Below are 11,009 nucleotides of genomic sequence, written 5' to 3'. Positions count from 1 at the left end.
AATCATTTTTATTGGAAAAAGGGAAAAGACACCACGATATTAGCGTTTAAAGATTAAACCTCTCTATTTTTAAAAGGGAGAATAATATGTGAGGTACTTATTTATAATGGGCAGGAAAACTTGAAAAAGGAAAGAATACTATCAAAATATAATGTTTCGTAATAGATGCAAATGGAAAAATAAAATTGTGTTCACCTGAGAGTGCAATTGAATTTAAAGTGGTTTTCAAAGCTAAATCAAGTTTTCTTATCAGCAGTAAAACTGCCATATGGTTGTTAGCGGCCACGTGCGGTTTGTCAACCAGTTGGATGTTTCCGGTATTACAAAAGCTTAGCCTCTCTCCCTGTCGCCAGGGTAAACAATGAAGTGTCGAACTATTTTCCTTTGTGAGTGTTGCAAACCAATAAGCAGATACATAAAACTAGAATAGCCATTTAAAATAAGGATAAAATACGTAGAGGCCATTCAACAAGTAATTTTCTCTCCTATTAATATAAGTAGTAGAAAAATGATCGATCTGGCTCAGCGTTTGCCAACTCACAAGCCCCTGGGAAAATGACCACCGTGCACCGTGAGCCCACGGGAAAATGACCACCGTGCACCGTGAGCCCACGGCCTTTTACGACCTCCATATAAGGGTGTATTCGTTCTCTTTTAGGGGTGTACTCATTCTCTTTTACAACCTCTATTTTAAGGGGGTGTACTCGTTCCCTTTTATGAGCATATTTTCCAACCCCTATTTTAACATAGCAGAAATTACACTGAGACTATGAACACATAGCAGAGCAGATAATAAACACAACAACCTCCATTTTAGGGGTGTATTCATTCCCTTTTATGATTACTTTTCCAACCCCTATTTTAAGACAATGAATATCTATGTAACATAGCGATTCGATACGCTCTTTGAACCGATTTGGATGAAACTCGGCATATGGAGGTTTTCGATCATACTTATTTTTACCTGTAGCATACGCCCTTTCTATGACACTTAAAACCTAATAACACGAAAACTGAGCCACATATTGAGGTGCTGTTTCCACATTTAGTAATCGGTCACCAACTACTACATGTTAAAAAAGTACTGATCATCGAGGTCAAAGGTCAACATACTTAAAACCCAATAACTCGAAAACGAAACCACATATTGAGGTGTTGTTTCCAAATCTAGTAACTGGTCATGAACTACTACAAGTTCCAAAATACTAATCATCGAGGTCAAAGGTCAAAGTACTTAAAACCTAATAACACGAAAACTGGGCCACATATTGAGGTGCTGTTTCCACATTGGGTAATAGGTCATCAACTACTACAAGTTCCAAAATAATGACCATCGAGGTCAAAGGTCAAAATACTTAAAACCTAATAACACGAAAACTGAGCCACATATTGAGGTGCTGGTTCCACATTTAGTAATCGGTCACCAACTACTACAAGTTCCAAAATAATGATCATCGAGGTCAAAGGTCAACATACTTAAAACCCAATCACTCGTAAACGAAGCAACATATTGAGATGGTGTTGCCACATCTAGTAACTGGTCATCAACTACTACAAGTTCCAAAATAATGATCATCGAGGTCAAAGGTCAACATACTTAAAATCTAATAACTCGAAAATGGATCCACATATTGAGGTGCTGTTTCCACATTTAGCAATTGGTCATGAACTACTACAAGTTCCAAAATAATGACCATCGAGGTCAAAGGTCAAAATACTTAAAACCTAATAACACGAAAACTGAACCACATATTGAGGTGCTGTTTCCACATTTAGTAATCGGTCACCAACTACAACAAGTTCCAAAATAATGATCATCGAGGTCAAAGGTAAAATACTTAAAACCTAATATCTCGAAAACGAAGCAACATATTGATATGCTGTTTCCACATTTAGTAATTGGTCATCAGGTACTAGAAGTTCCAAAATAATGATCGTCGAGGTCAAAGGTCAACATACTTAAAACCTAATACCTCGAAAATGGATCCACATATACCCCGGTTACCCTAGCAGACATCTGCTACGTTAAATACAAAATGTTAACAGGGTTGCCAGCAACATACGAAATTTAATAACATACAGTGTTCTACTAATTATTCGATATGCACAAACCAATTAAAAACAAAAATGTGATACTTCAATATTATAAATGTATCAACTAAGCGGCGATATGTACAACAATGGACAAAATATAAGGTGAAGATTAAACAGCACAATGAAAAAGTAATTTTGAAAACAAGAGCGAAACCAGAAATGACAGCTTATGAATTGTAGCAATAATTATCCATTATTCATTTACATAAATAACACTATAATATTAACCCACTTAGAATGTGGGGAAGCCATCATGAAGGACCAAAAATACGAGGAGTTCTTCAAAGTAATTATATGGTCCAAGGTTCAGCTGATTTCTCCATTTAAAACCCAAGAAACGGAAGTGACCTTATACAAATCCAAATCTAAATAATACAGTAAAAATCTACCTAGATTCTTATATAATTGAAAACCGCTTAAAATCTAGGGACGGTACTACAAAAGACCGAAAATACGAGGTGTTTTAAAAAATAATTTTATACTTTTTAGTTCAGCTACCATACCATTTAAGACAAAAAAACCGGAAGTGACCTTGTAAAAATCGAAATCCAAGTTATGCAGTAATGATCTACATCGATCCCTCTATAATTGACACTCACTTAGAATCTAGGGACGGTACTACAAAAGACCGAGAATACGAGGTGTTTTAAAAAAATAATTTTGTAGTCTTAAGTCCAGCTACCATACCATTTAAGACACAAAAACCGGAAGTGACCTTATAGAAATCCAGATCGAAGTTATGCAGTAATGATCTATATCGATTCCTCTATAATTTATACCCACCTAGAATCTAGGGACGGTACTACAAAAGACCGAAAATACGAGGTGTTTTTAAAAATAATTTTATACTTTTAAGTTCAGCTACCATACCATTTAAGACACAAAAACCGAAAGTGACCTTGTAAGAATCGAAATCCAAGTTATGCAGTAATGATCTACATCGATCCCTCTATAATTGACACCCACTTAGAATCTAGGGACGGTACTACAAAAGACCGAGAATACGAGGTGTTTTAAAAAATAATTTTGTAGTCTTAAGTCCAGCTACAATACCACTTAAGAAACAAAAGCCGGAAGTTACCCTGTAAAAATCGAAATCCAAGTTATGCAGTAATGATCTACATCGATCCCTCTATAATTGACACCCACTTAGAATCTAGAGACGGTACTACAAAAGACCGAGAATACGAGGTGTTTTAAAAAATAATTTTGTAGTCTTAAGTCCAGCTACCATACCATTTAAGACACAAAAACCGGAAGTGACCTTATAGAAATCCAGATCGAAGTTATGCAGTAATGATCTATATCGATCCCTCTATAATTTATACCCACCTAGAATCTAGGGACGGTACTACAAAAGACCGAAAATACGAGGTGTTTTTAAAAATAATTTTATACTTTTAAGTTCAGCTACCATACCATTTAAGACACAAAAACCGGAAGTGACCTTGTAAAAATCGAAATCCAAGTTATGCAGTAATGATCTACATCGATCCCTCTATAATTGACACCCACTTAGAATCTAGGGACGGTACTACAAAAGACCGAGAATACGAGGTGTTTTAAAAAATAATTTTGTAGTCTTAAGTCCAGCTGCAATACCATTTAAGACTCAAAAACCGGAAGTGACCTTATAGAAATCCAGATCAAAGTTATGCAGTAATGATCTATATCGATCCCTCTATAATTTATACCCACCTAGAATCTAGAGACGGTACTACAAAAGAAAGAAAATACGAGGTGTTTTAAAAAATAATTTTATACTTTTAAGTTCAGCTACCATACCATTTAAGACACAAAAACCGGAAGTGACCTTATAGAAATCGAAATCCAAGTTATGCAGTAATGATCTACATCGATCCCTCTATAATTGACACCCACTTAGAATCTAGGGACGGTACTACAAAAGACGGAGAATACGAGGTGTTTTAAAAAATAATTTTGTAGTCTTAAGTCCAGCTACCATACCATTTAAGACACAAAAACCGGAAGTGACCTTATAGAAATCCAGATCGAAGTTATGCAGTAATGATCTATATCGATCCCTCTATAATTTATACCCACCTAGAATCTAGGGACGGTACTACAAAAGACCGAAAATACGAGGTGTTTTAAAAAATAATTTTATACTTTTAAGTTCAGCTACCATACCATTTAAGACACAAAAACCGGAAGTGACCTTATAGAAATCCAGATCCAAGTTATGCAGTGATGATCTATAGCGATCCCTCTATAGTTTATACCCACCTAGAATCTAGGGACGGTACTACAAAAGACCGAGAATACGAGGTGTTTTAAAAAATAATTTTGTAGTCTTAAGTCCAGCTACCATACCATTTGAGCCATCAGCTCGGTTTGGTTCGGCTCTGGTGAGCCATCAGCTCGAGCCGGCTTGCTTGAGGTGAGCCATCGGCTCAGTAGAAATGACATGCAAACGATTTTTTTGAGATCGGCTCTGTGGTGAACAGGTCGTGAGCCGGCCCATTTAAACCAATTGCACTATTAGAGTCGGCACAGATGATTCAACATGATCAAATGGATGGAGTTTGTTCACTAGAAGTCAGATGTCGCTTTTATTGAAGTGACTGTATATCTGGATCAATGGATCTTGTATCTGGGCCCTAGTTTAAAGAAATTCTTGGTTCGGATATGAAAAAGACTATTACAAACTAAGTTCTTGTACAATCAGGTGTAAATTTCCAACTCGATAAATTTCTTGTTAGCTACACTAAGAAAAAAATGTAGGTAGCGTACTTAAAAAGGTAGGTTACATGCGTAATTCCTGTAGTTTTTGAACTTAACTTACACCAGACTTATAACTGAAAACGGTCCATCTATACGTACTTTTCGTATGAAACAATATAGGCGGCCAGGATCTCACATACAAATGGACGTATATAACATACGTTAGATCTAAAAATAAATAGGTAGATCTGGCAACCTGTCAGTAAGTACGCCAGAAATTTTTACTTGGGGGGGGGTGTCAAAATAAAAGGGGGGTATGCTCTCAGAATAGTGATATAATTTTTAAACAATCTCAAACATGAAAACAGTATATTTTGTTACGCAACTATTGCAATACTACTACTACTACTAATAATAATAATAATAATAATAATAATAATAATAATAATAATAATAATAATAATAATAATAATAACAATAATAGCTCTTCGCAGTGGTAGGTTCAATAAAGTAAGTTCACACATTTGGGCATTTATTATTATTATTAAACAAAGTAATACAGTGTAACCTCTCAAAACGGACATCAGTGGAACCGATCATTTGTCCGTATATGAGAGGTGTCCCTAAAAGGAAGGGTTGTCTCTCATAACACCACACCACACATATTTATGGCATGGAAGAATAAGAAAGTTTGTCCTTTTATGAAGATATCCACTTCTGAAAGATGCCCGTTAAGAGAGGTTTCACTGTAGGAATTATCCTGCACTATTTTACCCAGTAGTTACATGTGAATTGATTACATACGAATTATTGTAATTATTTTGAAAAGTTCTGCTATTATTTCAATTTATTCACTCTCAGCAAGTTTTAGTGGGTGATTTTTTCCAAAATATTAATTAGGAAAAAATTCCCTCGTCCCATGCTGAAATCACATTTGTGTAGTAATTAATACTATACATAGTTCCAATTTCATTCTTTTAATATTCTAACCCTGTTGTTAACGTTAATTGTTGTAATATTATTTTACCTCTTAATCTCCGTTCCTGCCCCTTCCTGGCTACGTTTTTCGCTCTGAATATCTTTCATAAGAAAATTATTCATTGATTTAGTTGTTTTCCAGAAATACAGGTTTTCAATTTACAAATATTTTTATCTTTCTGTTTTTTCTTTTTTAATATACCCTAATTTTAATAATCCGAGGGCTCATAGTGGTCTGGTCTCTTGTAAATAGTTGAAAAGTGACCAAAAATGGACAAAAAGCACACGAAAAAGTGACCAAAATCTCATCATGACCCTTTTTTCCTTTGTCAATTTCTCCATCACCTCTCGCTTTGTTTGTTGTTTTGTTTCTTCTTTACTATTCCTTTTAGAGCTTCCTCCTTTCTTAGGTTTTCAAAGTATGCTTTGTAGTTACGGTAAGCAGACTTAGCAGATGTAAAAAGCTTCTGAGCAAGTGAAACCACTTCTGGCCTATTTCCGAATTTCTTCATCCCAGACATTATATTTAAGTTAGCATTAAGAATTCTGAAAAACGTGAAATATTCAAACTCATCACCTATTCTTAAGAAGAACATACAAGAAGCATAACACAAGATGAACATGATGAACCACACAGACACACATACACAACGTTCAACGGAGCGTTAACTATTACGCGAGAAAACGCGAGAAAGATTATTATGATAGAAGAAAGAATAGACACAGAAGGGTTCTCAACCACACCTTGAGAGCTTAAGCATCCACCAACCGTCCACTGTGCTTTAGAAAGAATAAAAGCTGAAGTGAGAATAAAGCTGCCTGTTTCACATGTGGCATCTCAGAAGAGTAATGAGTAACAAGTTTCTGCCTTTTTCCATTTGTTTTTATATTTTTCTAAGAAAACTGCCAATGCAAAACATAAATCACACGAAAAAGTCACTTTACCTCTCAAAGAGTAACTTTTAGTGACCAATTTGATAAAAAAAGTAACTTTTAGTGACCAAGCTGGAAAAAAGTAAATTTTAGTTTAAAAAAAGTGACTCGCTATGAGCCCTGATCCACTCAATGAATAAAAATATACTTTAAAAAACATTAAGCCAGCGCCAAATGCGTTTCTGCATAACACTAGACTCAGTCTAAAATATATATATAATTCTTAATTTAACCGATCTCTTCATTTCTAAACACGTTTTGACTACACTCTTCTAACGTCCGTCCGTTGATACACCACTTGCAGAGCAGGATCGAAACCAGCCACACATCTTTGGGTGGCCATGAATATGTTAGGAGGGTCCAAGTCATTTAAAATTCGCTTAAAAATATCTAAATTGTGCATTTTGTATTGCGGTCTGGATGGGACATGAAAAATTTAGGGAGGGCCAGACCCTCCCTAGCCCCCCTCTGATTGCGATCTGTTGCAGAGTAGCACTTACCAACTGAATCTGGTATAGGCTTATTACTATATTGTCACATTTTTTTTTATTGAGGAGGAGGTAGGTGAGTGACTCCTCAAGACGTTGCCAATTTCAGTCATCTGCATATGTCCATCAATCTCTTTTATCGGAAACGACCGCGGAGCCCAGAAGGGTAGATATCAGCGGTCTGTTTTGTCAATTGTTTCGATCGAAACACTGCCCGAAACAATGAGGTCATGTGGTTGTCGAAGCCGTACAGGAGAATGAGGTCGCTTCGTATTTTGAAATGAAATAAATAAATAAGAATATTGCCTTCTTTCCTAAATGCTAAACCTTTTTTAACTTGATGTAATAAATAAGATATGTGATACTGATTGATACAATTGGATTTGGAGGAGCATTCCTTTTCCATCCAGGGATGTGTGTAAAGAAATTTGGAGGGGTGTTAGGGGGGTGTTGGGGGGTGTAGATTACTCCCAGCAACCTGTTATATCCGCATCTGCAAATAGCGGTTATACTTCATCTGTGTTCCTGAGTCTTTTACAGTTGGGAGGGAAAAAATAAACATTTTCTCTGGAGACCGACTGGTTATGATTTACAACATGCTGTTTGGAACAATGTATTTACTCATATGTTTCGTATTTTGTGAATCTACCGTCGGCAAATCGAACAAAATGTTCTTTCTTTTTTGTGTCCTGTACGTTTGTTTGAAGCGGCAAAACCTCCAAACTTCTAGATAGTGAGACTTGGGCCACAAAAAGTCAACAGAAAGATGCGGAAAAAAATACTTATAAGCTTGTCTAAGTAGCGGCCTAGCTGATTTGAAAGAAAATTAAATTAAATATTTAAGTTTTACGTTATGCCAACTAGGCTAAAGAAGACGGTGTTAATGAGGAATGAAAGAAATCGTGGAATGAAGAAAGTGGGAGGAAACGTGAGATCACCGAGAAAACTCACGCACACAGTGTTTGTCCACCACAAAGTTCATTTGGCACGAGCTGGGATCGATCCAAGGACCCCATGCACCAGAGGTGAACGCTCTGCCACTGAGCCACTGCGGTCCACCTAGGTGATTTGTCCAAAGGACATGCCTATAATATTTTTGTGGTAATAATACGTTGCGTTTGCCACGAACATTAAAATATTGAATATTTCAATAGATCCTGTGGAATGAGTGAGCTAATCTTTTTCAGGACTAAGGATGTAAGAATATGTAGAATAATATGGGAAAAATTATTCTTTATGACACAAAAGGACACTAGAAGTGTATTTCATTTCAGTTTACCAAATTTTGCCCCGAAATAGTGGTTGCCCTAAGTGACTCTTCGCATCCCCAGTTTTTTTCGAGGGAGATACCATTGAAGTTATAAATGAAGTGAAGATCAAAAGCATCACAAATTATAGTTCTGAAATTAGAAGGTAACTTCCAATTGTCTTACGCAAAGAAATCTCATCTAACAGATTTGTCATGATCTAGACCTATCAGCCTTTTGAATGCTTCTCGATGAAATTTCAATCAGTGCGTGTTGTGGAAGTATTGAGGGGAGCGCAGAACAACAGTCCACATGACATTAGGTCTCTTTAAACAATAAAACGTTCTTTTATTGAAAGTGTGTTCTGCTATCTAAGCTATTAGGATAAGGGAGAGGGAACAGTTAGGAACAGAAAAGGTGCTATAATTTTCATTGTGGATGGATTTTAAATTTCTGCGCTTTCGCCATCTATGGCCATTTAGCCCATAACGTTTGAGGGATGACATGCCTCGACGAGCAGAGTCTTCGGGGAAAAAGAAGGAAGAAAGGATTGGGGAAGGAAGGAAGGAAGCGGCCTGGGACCTATATATTAGGTACAACACCGGCATTGGGCTGCTGTAAATGAGAAAAACCTAATTCAGGATGATTAGGCTAAAAAAGCTTCTTACACATTTTCGACCGAGTGCACAAAGCGGGAAGCAAAACCGGAATCGCTAGCATCGAAGAGAATTTTCATTGTGTAATACTATACTGTTTTCAATCATTGCGCAGGAAATTAAGCTGATCCGAGGTCTACCAGCTTCTGGTAGAGATGCCAAGGAATGCACTTTCCCTGGAAATGTACTTTATGTCTTAGGGCAATTAATTTGGAGGGTCCTATAAACGTATGACCCCATGCCCACCATCACCCTCCTACGAAATATAAACCCGGAACCTTGTGAACGAAGTCCTTGCCTCTTAGACATCACGACTACCGAGATTGGCAGTCAACTAGTTTTTAGTATTCATATACAAAAAACTTCATATTTTTACATGATGTTATAATAATAATAATAATAATAATAATAATAATAATAATAATAATAATAATAATAATAATAATAATAATAATAATAATGTGTTGTAGTAGTATCATTCATAATAATTATTGTCTATGTAGGATACTTGAAGAGAGTATTTAGAACTACACACAGGAACTGGCTCGTTTTGGCTCGACACGACTCGAAAGAAATTCGAGTCGAGTTGGAGGAAAGTTTTCGAGTCGAGCTGAAAGATGTATGTTTCGAGTCGAGTCGAGTTTCAAAGAAAACTCGCTCGAACTCGCTCGTACCCATCCCTAATATTTTTTCAACTTTGTACCTAATTTTTAATAAGTCTCTTCTTTCCTTTTCATAAACTAGAAGGTAAACAACTTTGAATAAATATTCATAATGATTGCAATTATGCATATTTATAACGTAAATTTAACGTGATGTTTTAGTGATTACACAAATTACAATTATGAGCATACTTTATGGAGATGCTCTTACAGACAGTACCCGAGCACCTTTATACGCTATGGAAAACTGATTTTTCAAGTCTTTTGGAGAAAAATACTGTGAACTGAGAAATCATAACCTTTTCCATATTGTACAGAAGTATTTTTCTGCGAATAGAAGTTTCTTTCGCAATGCATTTAGAAATTAACACTCGCAAGAATACTCTCTTAGTACAAGTATATTTTAGGCACACACTAATTCCCCCCCCCTCGAAGTGCTTCAATTTCCTCATTGACAAACACGTTACCATTTTATATCTTAAAGGTCAGATCCACCTTTATTGTAACAGAGGGTGTTTGACCGATTGACCGTAAAAATTCAAACTCCGATTAGTGACAATTTCAGTCTTCTTTTGTTACAAGTGTAAACTCTTTAGTCAGTAGAAGGGAAGTGGATTATACTGTATGTGAAAATTGATGACGAGATTTTGGTCAGCCAGAGCAGGTCACAGTGGATGAGAGTGGTTGATGGCGGGTGGTGGGTCAGAGTGGGTCACGACTGGTGGTGGTTCAGTGGGTCGTGAGTCAAGCTTTCATTGACCCTCGCCAACTCCGTAAGTGGAATCTCTGTAGATCATTACTGCATAATTTGGATTTCCATTTCTATAAGGTCGACTCCAGTGTTTGTGTCTTAATTGGTATGGAAACAGGACCTAAAAGTAAAAATTATTTTTAAAACCTCTCGTATCTACGGACTTTTGTGGTACCGTCCCTAGATTCTAAGTGGGTGTCAATTATAGAGGGATCGATGTAGATCATTACTGCATAACTTGGATTTCGATTTCTATAAGGTCACTTCCGGTTTTTGTGTCTTAAATGGTATGGTAGCTGGACTTAAAGACTACAAAATTATTTTTTAAAACACCTCGTATTCTCCGTCTTTTGTGGTACCGTCCCTAGATTCTAGGTGGGTATAAACTATAGAGGGATCGATATAGATCATCACTGCATAACTTCGATTTCGATTTCTATAAGGTCACTTCCGGTTTTTGTGTCTTAAATGGTATGGTAGCTGGACTTAAGACTACAAAATTATTTTTCAAAACA

This window comes from Thermobia domestica, chromosome 7 (genome assembly GCF_964235325.1).
Source record: "Thermobia domestica chromosome 7, izTheDome1.hap1.1, whole genome shotgun sequence".
Taxonomy (NCBI): Eukaryota; Metazoa; Arthropoda; class Insecta; order Zygentoma; family Lepismatidae; genus Thermobia; species Thermobia domestica.
Note: the sequence above shows the minus strand (reverse complement) of the source record.